The 10,317-nt window shown below is 45.9% G+C and overlaps 1 pseudogene; it reads left to right on the top strand.

Annotated features, from left to right (window-relative positions):
• Positions 1-5,719: 5,719 nt before the first annotated feature.
• Positions 5,720-5,862, top strand: LOC138565464 (small nucleolar RNA SNORA49; annotated as a pseudogene).
• Positions 5,863-10,317: the final 4,455 nt, after the last annotated feature.

Here is a 10,317-nt window from a genome sequence, read left to right as displayed (position 1 = left end):
ATGAGAATGTTCTTATTTTGAAATACTGGCATATATTTTTGCAGGCAGCATGGAAATGTATGGGCACAGTCAGACCATTACAGTGTTTTCTGCACTAGCATACAGTGCAAAGACAATATGATAAACGTTCTTACATGGAGGGGGCAGGGGTATTTTTGCAGCCACTAAAAACATGTTTTCATATTGTGGCATGGCATTTTATACTGGCATTAAGGGAAAAGCCAACATCATGAGTGTTCTTTCGTGGGTGTTATTTCATTTTATAAATAAAATCAAATGGGCAATGGGGGGCATTTCAGCGGTCTGCAAAGACGTGTTTATTCATTGTGGCTTGGCTTTTTTTCCTGACGTTAAGGGGAAAGCCAATATGATGAGTTTTTTTATATGGCCCTACTTGCCTATATTGGTGCAATCAGATTAGGCAGTTTTCTCACTATGGCATGGCATTTCTTTACTGGTGTTGAGGGCAAACCCAACAGGAGTATATTCTTATGTGGGGATAATGGCATATGTTGGTGGAGCCAGCGTGGATATTGCTTCTTATAGCATCACACCTGCCTTTATGGGCAAAGTAAAAATGAGAACGTTCTTATTTTGAAATACTGGCATATATTTTTGCAGGCAGCATGGAAATGTATGGGCACAGTCAGACCATTACAATGTTTTCTGCACTAGCATACAGTGGGCAAAGGCATCATGGAAATGTGTTGGAAAATGCCCCTGTGCACTGCTGGTGACTTCTCATTTTATGGATGTTTTCCCCAGTTTACCCTACAAAACTGATTGTAAACTGTGTGCCATTTTAGTCAATTGTTCACAGAAAGTGTGCTGTCAAATGCACCATTTTAACCAATTATTTAAAAATAATTCTCGGCGGTTGAACCATCCCCAAACCCACCTGGCTTGGTATGTTCCCGCATATTCATGGGAAATGTTTATGCTCCTCCAATTACACAATACATCAGCTGCCACTCGGGACGAGCGATGAATCCAACATGAAGTCCCTGAACCATCTACAACACTCAAGTATCCTTAAGCAAGGGAAGACATACTGACCTTTATATCTCCCTGTTTCCGGTTCCCTCCTGTTGAAATCCCCACTGAAGATATTTCCTCTTTGAAGGAAAACGGGCTACTTCTCCAAAGCCGGGTGCTGGCCCTGGCTCCATAGAGGGTATTGGGGATCAAAACTCCCACCAGTATTCATATATACCGATATGGGAAGTGAGAGACTTCGAGGATGCTTGCATGGATTTGTCCAGAGCTCCTGGAATGGATGTGTCTATACAGGGAGCTAAATCCCTATTAGATTAAGCCTCTGGCTCCTGCTGTTCCTGTGAATCAAAATATTCTTCCACTGAGGAATCAAACTGCTCATGGCCCTTCACAATTCTGCTGTCACTGCTGCAGCAGAATGGAGAAATCTACAATAATCGATGCATTTTGTCTGCGTGTCCTAAACTGCTCTTTTATGATTAGTTATGCTCGTTCGTGGTCTGCATGCACCTGCAGCCCCCGAAAGGAGCATAAACAATATGCGTGTTACCCTGTCAACGATGCAGCCAAGCCAACGGTTCTCCCACTGAGGCGCCGTGAATGGGTGGTATGCTTCTCCTCTCCCACCAGGAGAAGAAAAGGAGAAACAAATGATGTAAGCACTCAGTAAATCAATTTCATACAGCTACAGCCGTAATCTATCTATGCCAGTATGATCACTGTAAATCACTTTCATACAGCTACAGCTGTAATCTATCTAGGCCAGTATGATCACTGTAAATCACTTTCATACGGCCATAATCTATCTATGCCAGTATGATCACTGTAAATCACTTTCATGACTGGCATAGATAGATTGCGGCTGCAGGTTAAATGATTTGCAATGAGCATGACACAGACTATAAACACCCCCCTTTGCCACAAGGTCCATCTTCTGAACAGTAAAGAACAGGTGCTAAAGTTCACTGTGAGGCTGAAAGTCCTATGCTTCACCTATGATTGGAGGCCCTCTGTTTCTTACCTTCACCCTGCATGGTTTATCAGCTCTTCCTTGCTGAGTCTTCATCAAATGCCTCATCAGGTTCATGAATCCCAGATGTGCCATGCTCAGGGTTCTCCAAATGCACCCTGTTTCCTGTAGGTGTCCCGTCACACAGATGACTGTGTGGGATCCACTGGCTGAAGGCAGCCTTTGTGAATTGTAGTGGGATAAGGCTGCCCGTACCTCATGGTTGTCACTGCCAGGAACCACTGTATAAATCCAGTAGCCAAGAGCTCACCACTGTGTCCTGTGTGTGGGATGCAGATGCTTCCATATGTGGTCACGGCCTCTGCCTGCCTTAAAAACCAAGGGCTGCAGTTGCCAGAACCAGACTGGTACTGCTTTTCTGGATCCATTACCTGAATCCACACCTAACCCAAATCTGGGGAAGATGCCTGTGAAAGTTTGCAGTTGGTAGCACTCAATGATTGTGGGGAGGCCAATGGTTTCAATGTACTCAGCCTTGTGATAGAAAGATGAGAAGCTGCCTCAGCTCCCATGTTCCCACTTAACCCAAGCGTCTGCACCTACACCCTGTTAAACCTGGAGGCAGATCACAGTGAACAAAGAGGTCACCTGAAGAGGAATCTGTCGGGAGCTTTGGTGGACTGCGTCATCCTTAGACCCTTCCTGACGGCACCGATTCTCCAGTTCAGTGCCCACGGACACTAGACTTCTTCAATCATCAGAGTGAGGCAAAGCCGTGCTGCTCCCTTCTCTGGACTGAGCAGGCACAGAGGACTCTGCTCAAGGGACCTTTGCTGGCAGAGAGACACACAAAGAGACAGAAGCACTGAACACCACGAGGGCCAGTGGACTGGTGAGCTTTCTTTGCGTAGTTCTCGTAGGAGGGGCTTGGGGGGCGTCTTGAATGTTGTGCTTCAAAGATACTTATTAACCTCGGTCACTTAGCTGGCCCTAAAGACAGAGAAGTGAGTGCACAGTGGTCCAGTAACTGGCCGAGTCTAGGGACTGGAGTAACTAGGAACATTCACACAATTTTCCTCACCCACTCCCTCCCCCCGCATCTCTTGCAAGGACGTTTTTGGGTTATCAGTAAGTCAGAAGTGGCAGCCCCGAAAAGGGACATATAACCTTCTGGTGAGCTGAAGGCTTACAGAACATCTCTGATCAACCTGTTGCAATATCATTAATTTCCGGTGACAGCTGGTAAAGAAGATATGTTCAATTTATATGCATGCCCTCCCAAGAGTTCCCCTTCAATGTTCCGTCACAGCCACCACCAGGTGAGCCATGGCAAGCTTGAGAACCCCCCTCCCCGCTGGCTATGCTGAGGCCCTTAGGCCATGAGTACAAGGATAAGACACATCTCCCTTCCAGTCACATTCTTAAAAGTAAAGGAGGAAACCAATCAGCAGCACAGCATGCCTTCCTGTGTCACCTGACACCCATAATATGATATGATAGGTTATTTATCACACGTGCAATAGCCAGAGATTTCTAAGCACGGACCCGGGGATCGAACCCATGTTGTTCCATGTCGTCTTGTTTTCAAGGCGAGCACGTTGCCCCCTGAGCTATCCTCCCGAAACTGCCCTCGAGTACCAGTTCTAGGCGCTCTCTGGGGGTAAGCCTGCGCCCTGTTTTGCTTACGTTGGCAGGCCGACTAAGCGCGACTCTTCGACAAACAGGGCTTGTACAATGCAAACATTCACACAAAGGGAAACACGGCGTGTGCTGTTGCGAGGTATCAGAGCAGAGCATCGTTCACTTGGAGAAGCGCCCAGGGTAAAGAGGACCGAGCGGGTAATGTGATAACCTCTGGCTCGCAGGCTGGGTTATTAAACTGGGGCACTTCGCTGGAAACACTTTCCTTGCCAGCAGGTAGATCATTTTAGACAGTCTGCATGGGCTACCGAGTCGCGTGCCTGCCACCGTCGGATGGCCTAGGAAAACCGCTTCGAGTCATTTATTTATTTATTTGCATTTGTCATGCCAGAATGATGTTCTTTTTCCCCCTTGGGCAAGTGTGGACCTGAGCAGACATTCTCTGACAAGTCCTTTTCCAACCGCATTTGCTGAGGATAGAACATAAAGGCGGTTATTTTGATTTGGCTATAGAGGTAAAACTAGGCAGTACTTGCAATGCCACCTTTTCTACTGTTTGTGCGTGCATGAGGTAATTTACCACACGATGTATGCCAGAAACACTGCATTTAGTCAATAACACTTTATTTATTTAATTGAGTTTTATAGTGTGCCAATCACAATCAGATCTACTTCATCGCACCTACGAAGCAAGGGGAAGGGGAGTGAGAAATGGGACCATGCACATGCTTTGGGAACATTCAGATCAGTGAAGTGCAAAGGAACGGGAAGAAAATGGATAAGTGCAAAGAGCACAATGCACGTGGCAAAGTAGGAAAAGGCAACAGCAATAATAGTCAAAGTGCTAAAAACAAAAGTGCACATGGGAAAATCAATGATACACCATAGTTAGCTAATCCCAGGAACAAAGGAGCAGAGGAAGGGATCAAAGATCTAGTCAAAGAGCTTTTATGAAAGAGACATGGGTGGTTCCCGCCTGATTTGATGGCATGAGTGAAGTTGGTCCAGAGGGAGGATCCAGCAGCTTCAATTGTTTTCCCCCCAACTTGTTCTTGAAGGCCACTGTCACTGTAATCAGAGGGTTAGTAGAGATCAAGGCTCTGGCTGGCAGGTGTCTCTTAACCTCACAAACCTTGCCAAGAAGGCCGAAGCAACATGGTTCCAGCTTATTATGCATCTCCACAAACACAGGTATTTCATCTGAGCCCCAAGTTTCAAAGCAGTTGCCCAAGCCAGTGTCATCTCCCACCTGGGTGGTGGTAACGCCATACTCACAGGAGTCCCAGGTGCCACCCGCGCCCCTCCGAAAGCTCTTTAGCACACTGCAGCACGCCCCACCACAACCCTATGGAAATCCAGCTACATCACGCCCATCATCAAAGTGCTGCAACGCTGCCCCTTCAAGCACACATCCTGTTCAAAACATCCTGCATCACTTACAAAGCACTCACAACAAAAGGATCACTCTGGCCTAGGGACTCGCCATCACCGGAGGCCAGCACACCAACAGGAGCCGCAACATCGTCAGACTGGAAAAAAAGAATGCCAAGAGGGAAAAAAGAGGAAACAGGCCTTTCCCACTCAGGTTAGACTGGACCCCTACATCCGACAATTCAGGGTGGACCTAAAGACCCTACACTACAAAGAGCATCTCGCCAGTCGCTGATCACTCCCCTCCATCCTGTTCTGTCCTCCCCTGACCCCTTACCCATTCCAGCTCCTCTGCTACCCCTCCACCCTCCTTGTAACCCATGGGTGCATCCCCTTTATAAAGTGACAAGAAAAGTGAGAAGTGGGCTCTAGGATGGAACCTACCCATAGGGCTGTGCTGAGCTTGATATTTGATCTGATGGTCTGAATGGTTCTGAGCAAGGTCAAAGGTGTGAAGAGGGGAACCCAACACCTCTTGTAAGGGAATAGTGGGAGGTCCTGGTTACCTTGCAGAAAGAAATTTCATTGGATCTTGTGACTACAAAGATTCTCACACTGGATGCAGTGATTCAAGGTGTGTTACTTTAATATCCGTAATGTAGACACATGGGGCCTCATTACGGCTTTGGCGTTAGCCATGCCCTTAATAAGGGCATGGCTGCCACCAAAACCGGATCCGGGTTCCCTGTATGGGGAATTACCGGGCCATTCCGAGTTTGGAGGGCCCGGTAATTCCCCCTACAGGGAACCTGGGCATGCACCTTCCCCATTCCCATTTGAGCCCCCATAGGGCTCAATGGGAATGGGTGCAGGGAGCTAACAAAGGGCCAATTACGACCAGCCCATTGTTAGCTCCCTGGTCCCCTCGCGGGAACCGGTAAGGACGTCTGGTAAAACCAGACATCCACATTGGGTCCCGCAAGGGAACCTCGTAATGAGGCGGAATGGGTTTAACGGATCTGCCACCATTAGCGGCGCTCATTAACCCATGCCGCCAGGGTCATAATGAGGCCCATGGTCTAGAGAGTGGTCAGCCGACACGTGTTTCGAACCGGAGGGTTCCTTCTCAAGGCAGGTTTTGAGTTGTAGATCGGTGGGTTATTGAATGAGCCTGATTTAGTTCAGTACACGCTGTGGGGCAAAATAATCAAGACTGGTCACATTGACATTCATGACTGATGCCGCAGTTCGTCAGGTATGCTGCAAACGAAGTGATGATCTGCGCGTTGGTGGGAGAGAGGTGTCTTTAAAGACCACCAATGTGTCTGCATTACGGATATTAAAGTAACACACCTTGAATCACTGCATCCAGCGTGAGAATCTTTGTAGTCACAAGACCCTTTGTAAAGTGCTCCTTTGCTTCCCAGCTAGGTTTGCACTTGTAAATCGCATAATTTCATACATTCTCTACGCTAATCCCTAGGTTTTATCCTAAGCCTTAACCTACACCAACCTCACCAGCCCTACCCAACCTCCCTATCCCTTTCTTTAACACTTACCAAACCCCTGCTATATTGGCCCTCACCTTACCGTAAACCAAACCCTAAAACTTACTCCGATACCTAAACCACCCTAAATCCTAACCAAACCCCAACATCATCAGCCTTCTGCAACCGCCCTGGCCCTAATCCTTCCCTTAATTCTAATCAAAATCTTAAACCTAACAATAACCCATAACCAAACCTAGCCATAGCCTAACCCCTATCCTTGCCCTAAACAAGGCGATCACAAGCCCACTGAGCCCTAACACTTACCTTAAAGCACAGCATTTTTGTCTATTTTGGTACGATAAGCACTGTTTGCTTGGTTATTTTTTCACTTCAGAGGTATTTTCACAACAGTGTTTCTTCACTGACTCGATTTCTGTTGCCAACATTTTCACTGGATACATGTTCTGCTTGCATCAATGTATGTATGCATACAAACCTAGGGATTATGGCAGAGAAAGCATTGTCAGCATTGAGGTTAGGGTGAAACTGAGGTTAGGATTAGAGCAAGGGTTTGAGTTAGGACAAGGGCTGCAGAATTTGTGGAGGTCTGGTGAAGGGGTTGGAGTTAGTGTCGCTGTTCATTGTCTATTTCATTGGTGTTTTGTTTTGAGTGACATGCAATTCAAATGCATTTGCGTGCTAAAGGGTTAGTGTTACGGAAAGCATAAGGGTTCATGGTAGAATAAAGGCTATAGTTAGAGTCAGGGTAAGGGTTAGGAATTAGGTTAGGGTGATCGTGCAAGGCTGGTCATTCCCTGGTTTTATTAGGGGTTTAGGTCATTTTTATGGTTGTACTTTTGGGACCTCATCACTGGCAACAATTGTACACGTTGCATTGCTTGTATTGAATGACTATATCTTGAAACCTTCATTTTGCAGACTACTTTTTTTTCACATGACTACATTCTGCAGAAACTAGGAGCTAGTGAAAGGGGACAAAGGCTGTTGTGATGTGGTCACATGGTTTAAGGCCCAGGGTCAGTCTGGCAGCCTTGTTCGGGATCTGTAACAGCTGGGCCAAGTTTTGGGGAGAGCGAGGTGTAATTATTGCAGCAGTTCAGGTGGAGCAAGAACATCACTGACCATACTTGAAGTTTCTGTGAAGCGTTCAGGAAGGAGTGGATAGGGCGCTGGAAATGTCAGTTAAAAGTGGTATCCAGTCATTTTATTGCAAACAAAACAGAGTGGTACATTTCAGAGCGGACCAAAACACTAAAATACAATGCAAATATGAATTAAATAAATAAAGGCTAAGTGGGGTAAGGTGGGGTAGGGGTAAAATGGGTCAGGATGCGGTTGGAGTGGCGTTAAAAGGTAAATAAAATAGGGTGGTTGGTTGGGGGCCCAAATTAAAAAAAAACAAAAACCAGTTTTTTTGGGGCGTTTTGTCCACAATGAAATGTACCACTCTGTAATTGTGGTCGGAAAAATCACATATAACCTCAAAAGTGAGATCTTGGATATGGAGGATGAAAGACAGGAGACTGTCGACAAAGATAGCAAGGTACTCATGATCATGTGGCTGAATTCCACCTCACAGTACTCAATTCCTTTATTTGTACTACTCCATCCCTTTAGGATTGTGCCAAAGACAGGCCCTTAACTTCGCCCCAAAGCCCAGAGATACTTCTGCAGCCCAGGAAAGCTTGTCTAATGACAGACAACCTAGACAGAGCCATTAGCTTCCTGGAGGCTGTACAGGGTGGGAGCTGTTGATACTCCCGCCTTCTTTGAGGCTAGGCCCTGATTTAAGTGATATACTCTACGCCTCGTATTAGCCTGTATTATGTGGCAACACAATGATAAAATGCAGATCCAAAGTAATGGGGCGTGCCAGCAAAGAGCCATGGGCTATGCCCAGAGTGGTGTCTTACGGGGATATTAAAGACTCTGAAAGTTGAAGTGCTGAGAATACCATCCTCCAGTAGGAGTTAATCATTTCCTGAGAAATGTATCACAACAGACCTTTATCACCCGGTTAAGCTGGTGCAGGTCACTGTGACATGAGAGAGAGCTGGCATTCAGTGCAGTCAAATGCCGGCAAGGAGAAGCCAGCCGCAGAGTAGGCATGCAGGGCGCCCCTGCGAACTTGGCACCCAGTACAAATATGCCAGGATCTTTCATGGGGAATTGCTGAAAACCAGACAAGTTCATGTAGCGGGCATGACTCAGCGAGCCAATTTAAACACTCAAAGGTCAACATAGGACTGGAGAATGGGTCGCACTTCAACCTGACACCACGTTGGCCAGTTATTGCTGGGTTCCTACCTAAGTGGCACTTACAAACATGATTATAAGCGTTTATTGCTTGTTTTTGTCATTCGTTGCGCCACATAATACGGTTAGTAATTCACACTTTTGTTTTTGATACCATTGTGGTTTTTTTATTTTATTTTCAGTTTGTTGATTTGATCACCATAGGTGCCGACACGTGTTTCGACCAGCAGAAGATCTTTATCAAGGCTTGGATTAAGGTGTCTGGTGCGTGGTAATTCAGGTGGGGCAGGTGGCCCCGGATAAATATTGATCAACAGTATTGGTACATCTCGCTAGTACAGAGCCTGGATGCACGTAGTTGAATTTTGCTGCCATTAAGACCCTCCAACTTCCTTGCTGATGGTGGTAAAATGTATTATACTCCTCAGTAGGTCACGTGGGTCCCATATCTTTCAGAACCTATAGAAGAGCAAAGATATCCCTTGGGACAAACTTCGTTTATGCTCCTGCACTCTGTCCAACACAACCTTGATGCACTTCGTACTTGCTCACAGTCTTTTCTAGTGCATTGGAGGACCTGGAGGCAGACCGCACCATGCAATTTAACAATTTGTAGACCTTCATGATTTCAACCTTCATTTAATTCCACCACGATCTCTGTCAACTACAATACTCATTTGTGACCTAGAGGACGTTTCACTGATTTAACAAATTGGCCACCAAATCTTAATGTGGGACATGTTTTAGATTTTCATGTTTGCCCTAAATTGTGTTTATTTTGCACTCCTCTTACATATGCTACCCCACCAGCTCTAAGAGACTAGTGCAGTCTTGGAGAAACTTGCATCTTGTTCTCCCTCACATTCCAGTTTTCGTGGCTACTGAGCCATGTGCTGTTTGTTATCTTGAACTATAGCTGCTATGCTACGAGAATAAGGACTGGCTTCGATGCTCAGCAGCAACAAGAAAACAGATCTCGGATTTTCACAAGACCTTCCTTTGCTCCAGAAAGAAAAATAGAACTCTGAAGGTCCAGATTCCAAACGGATGTTGCTTCGATTAAACAGACAACAGCAAGGCAGCTATTTTTTTGGCTAAGAATAAGTTCTTCGATGATCAGTTATTGAACACTAGCTTAGTTCAGTGCAAACCAAGAATTCCAGGCCCCTGCAGTACTCCAAAATAACGTCTCCTCGACTCAAGAAATTAGAGATAATATTGCAATATTTTTAGATGACAAAATACAAAAAACAATCTCAATGGATATTATTAAAAAAACGAGCACACATTTACTACTTCACCCCCTATTAAAACTGTTATTAACAGCCGCCTTGGGTTCACAGATTATACATTTTTAGGTAAATTACTAGTTGGGTGGTATTCCTGCAGCACATCTGCCAGAATACCCCCCAGTTGAACTATTGTTACTGCCTCACGGTCAGGCAGAATTACTGCTGGGTTACAAGTTGCGGTGGTGGAGTTTATCCCCATTTTTATACGGTCCATTGGACTCTACGGGCTTTTTCAGCCGAATTAGCACTGGAAGATTTACCTCCAGGATGTAAATCCCCC

The sequence above is a fragment of the Ambystoma mexicanum genome, chromosome 1q (genome assembly GCF_040938575.1).
Source record: "Ambystoma mexicanum isolate Mex_15411 chromosome 1q, UKY_AmexF1_1, whole genome shotgun sequence".
NCBI lineage: Eukaryota > Metazoa > Chordata > Amphibia > Caudata > Ambystomatidae > Ambystoma > Ambystoma mexicanum.
Note: the sequence above shows the minus strand (reverse complement) of the source record. Positions and strands in the feature narration are given on the sequence as shown.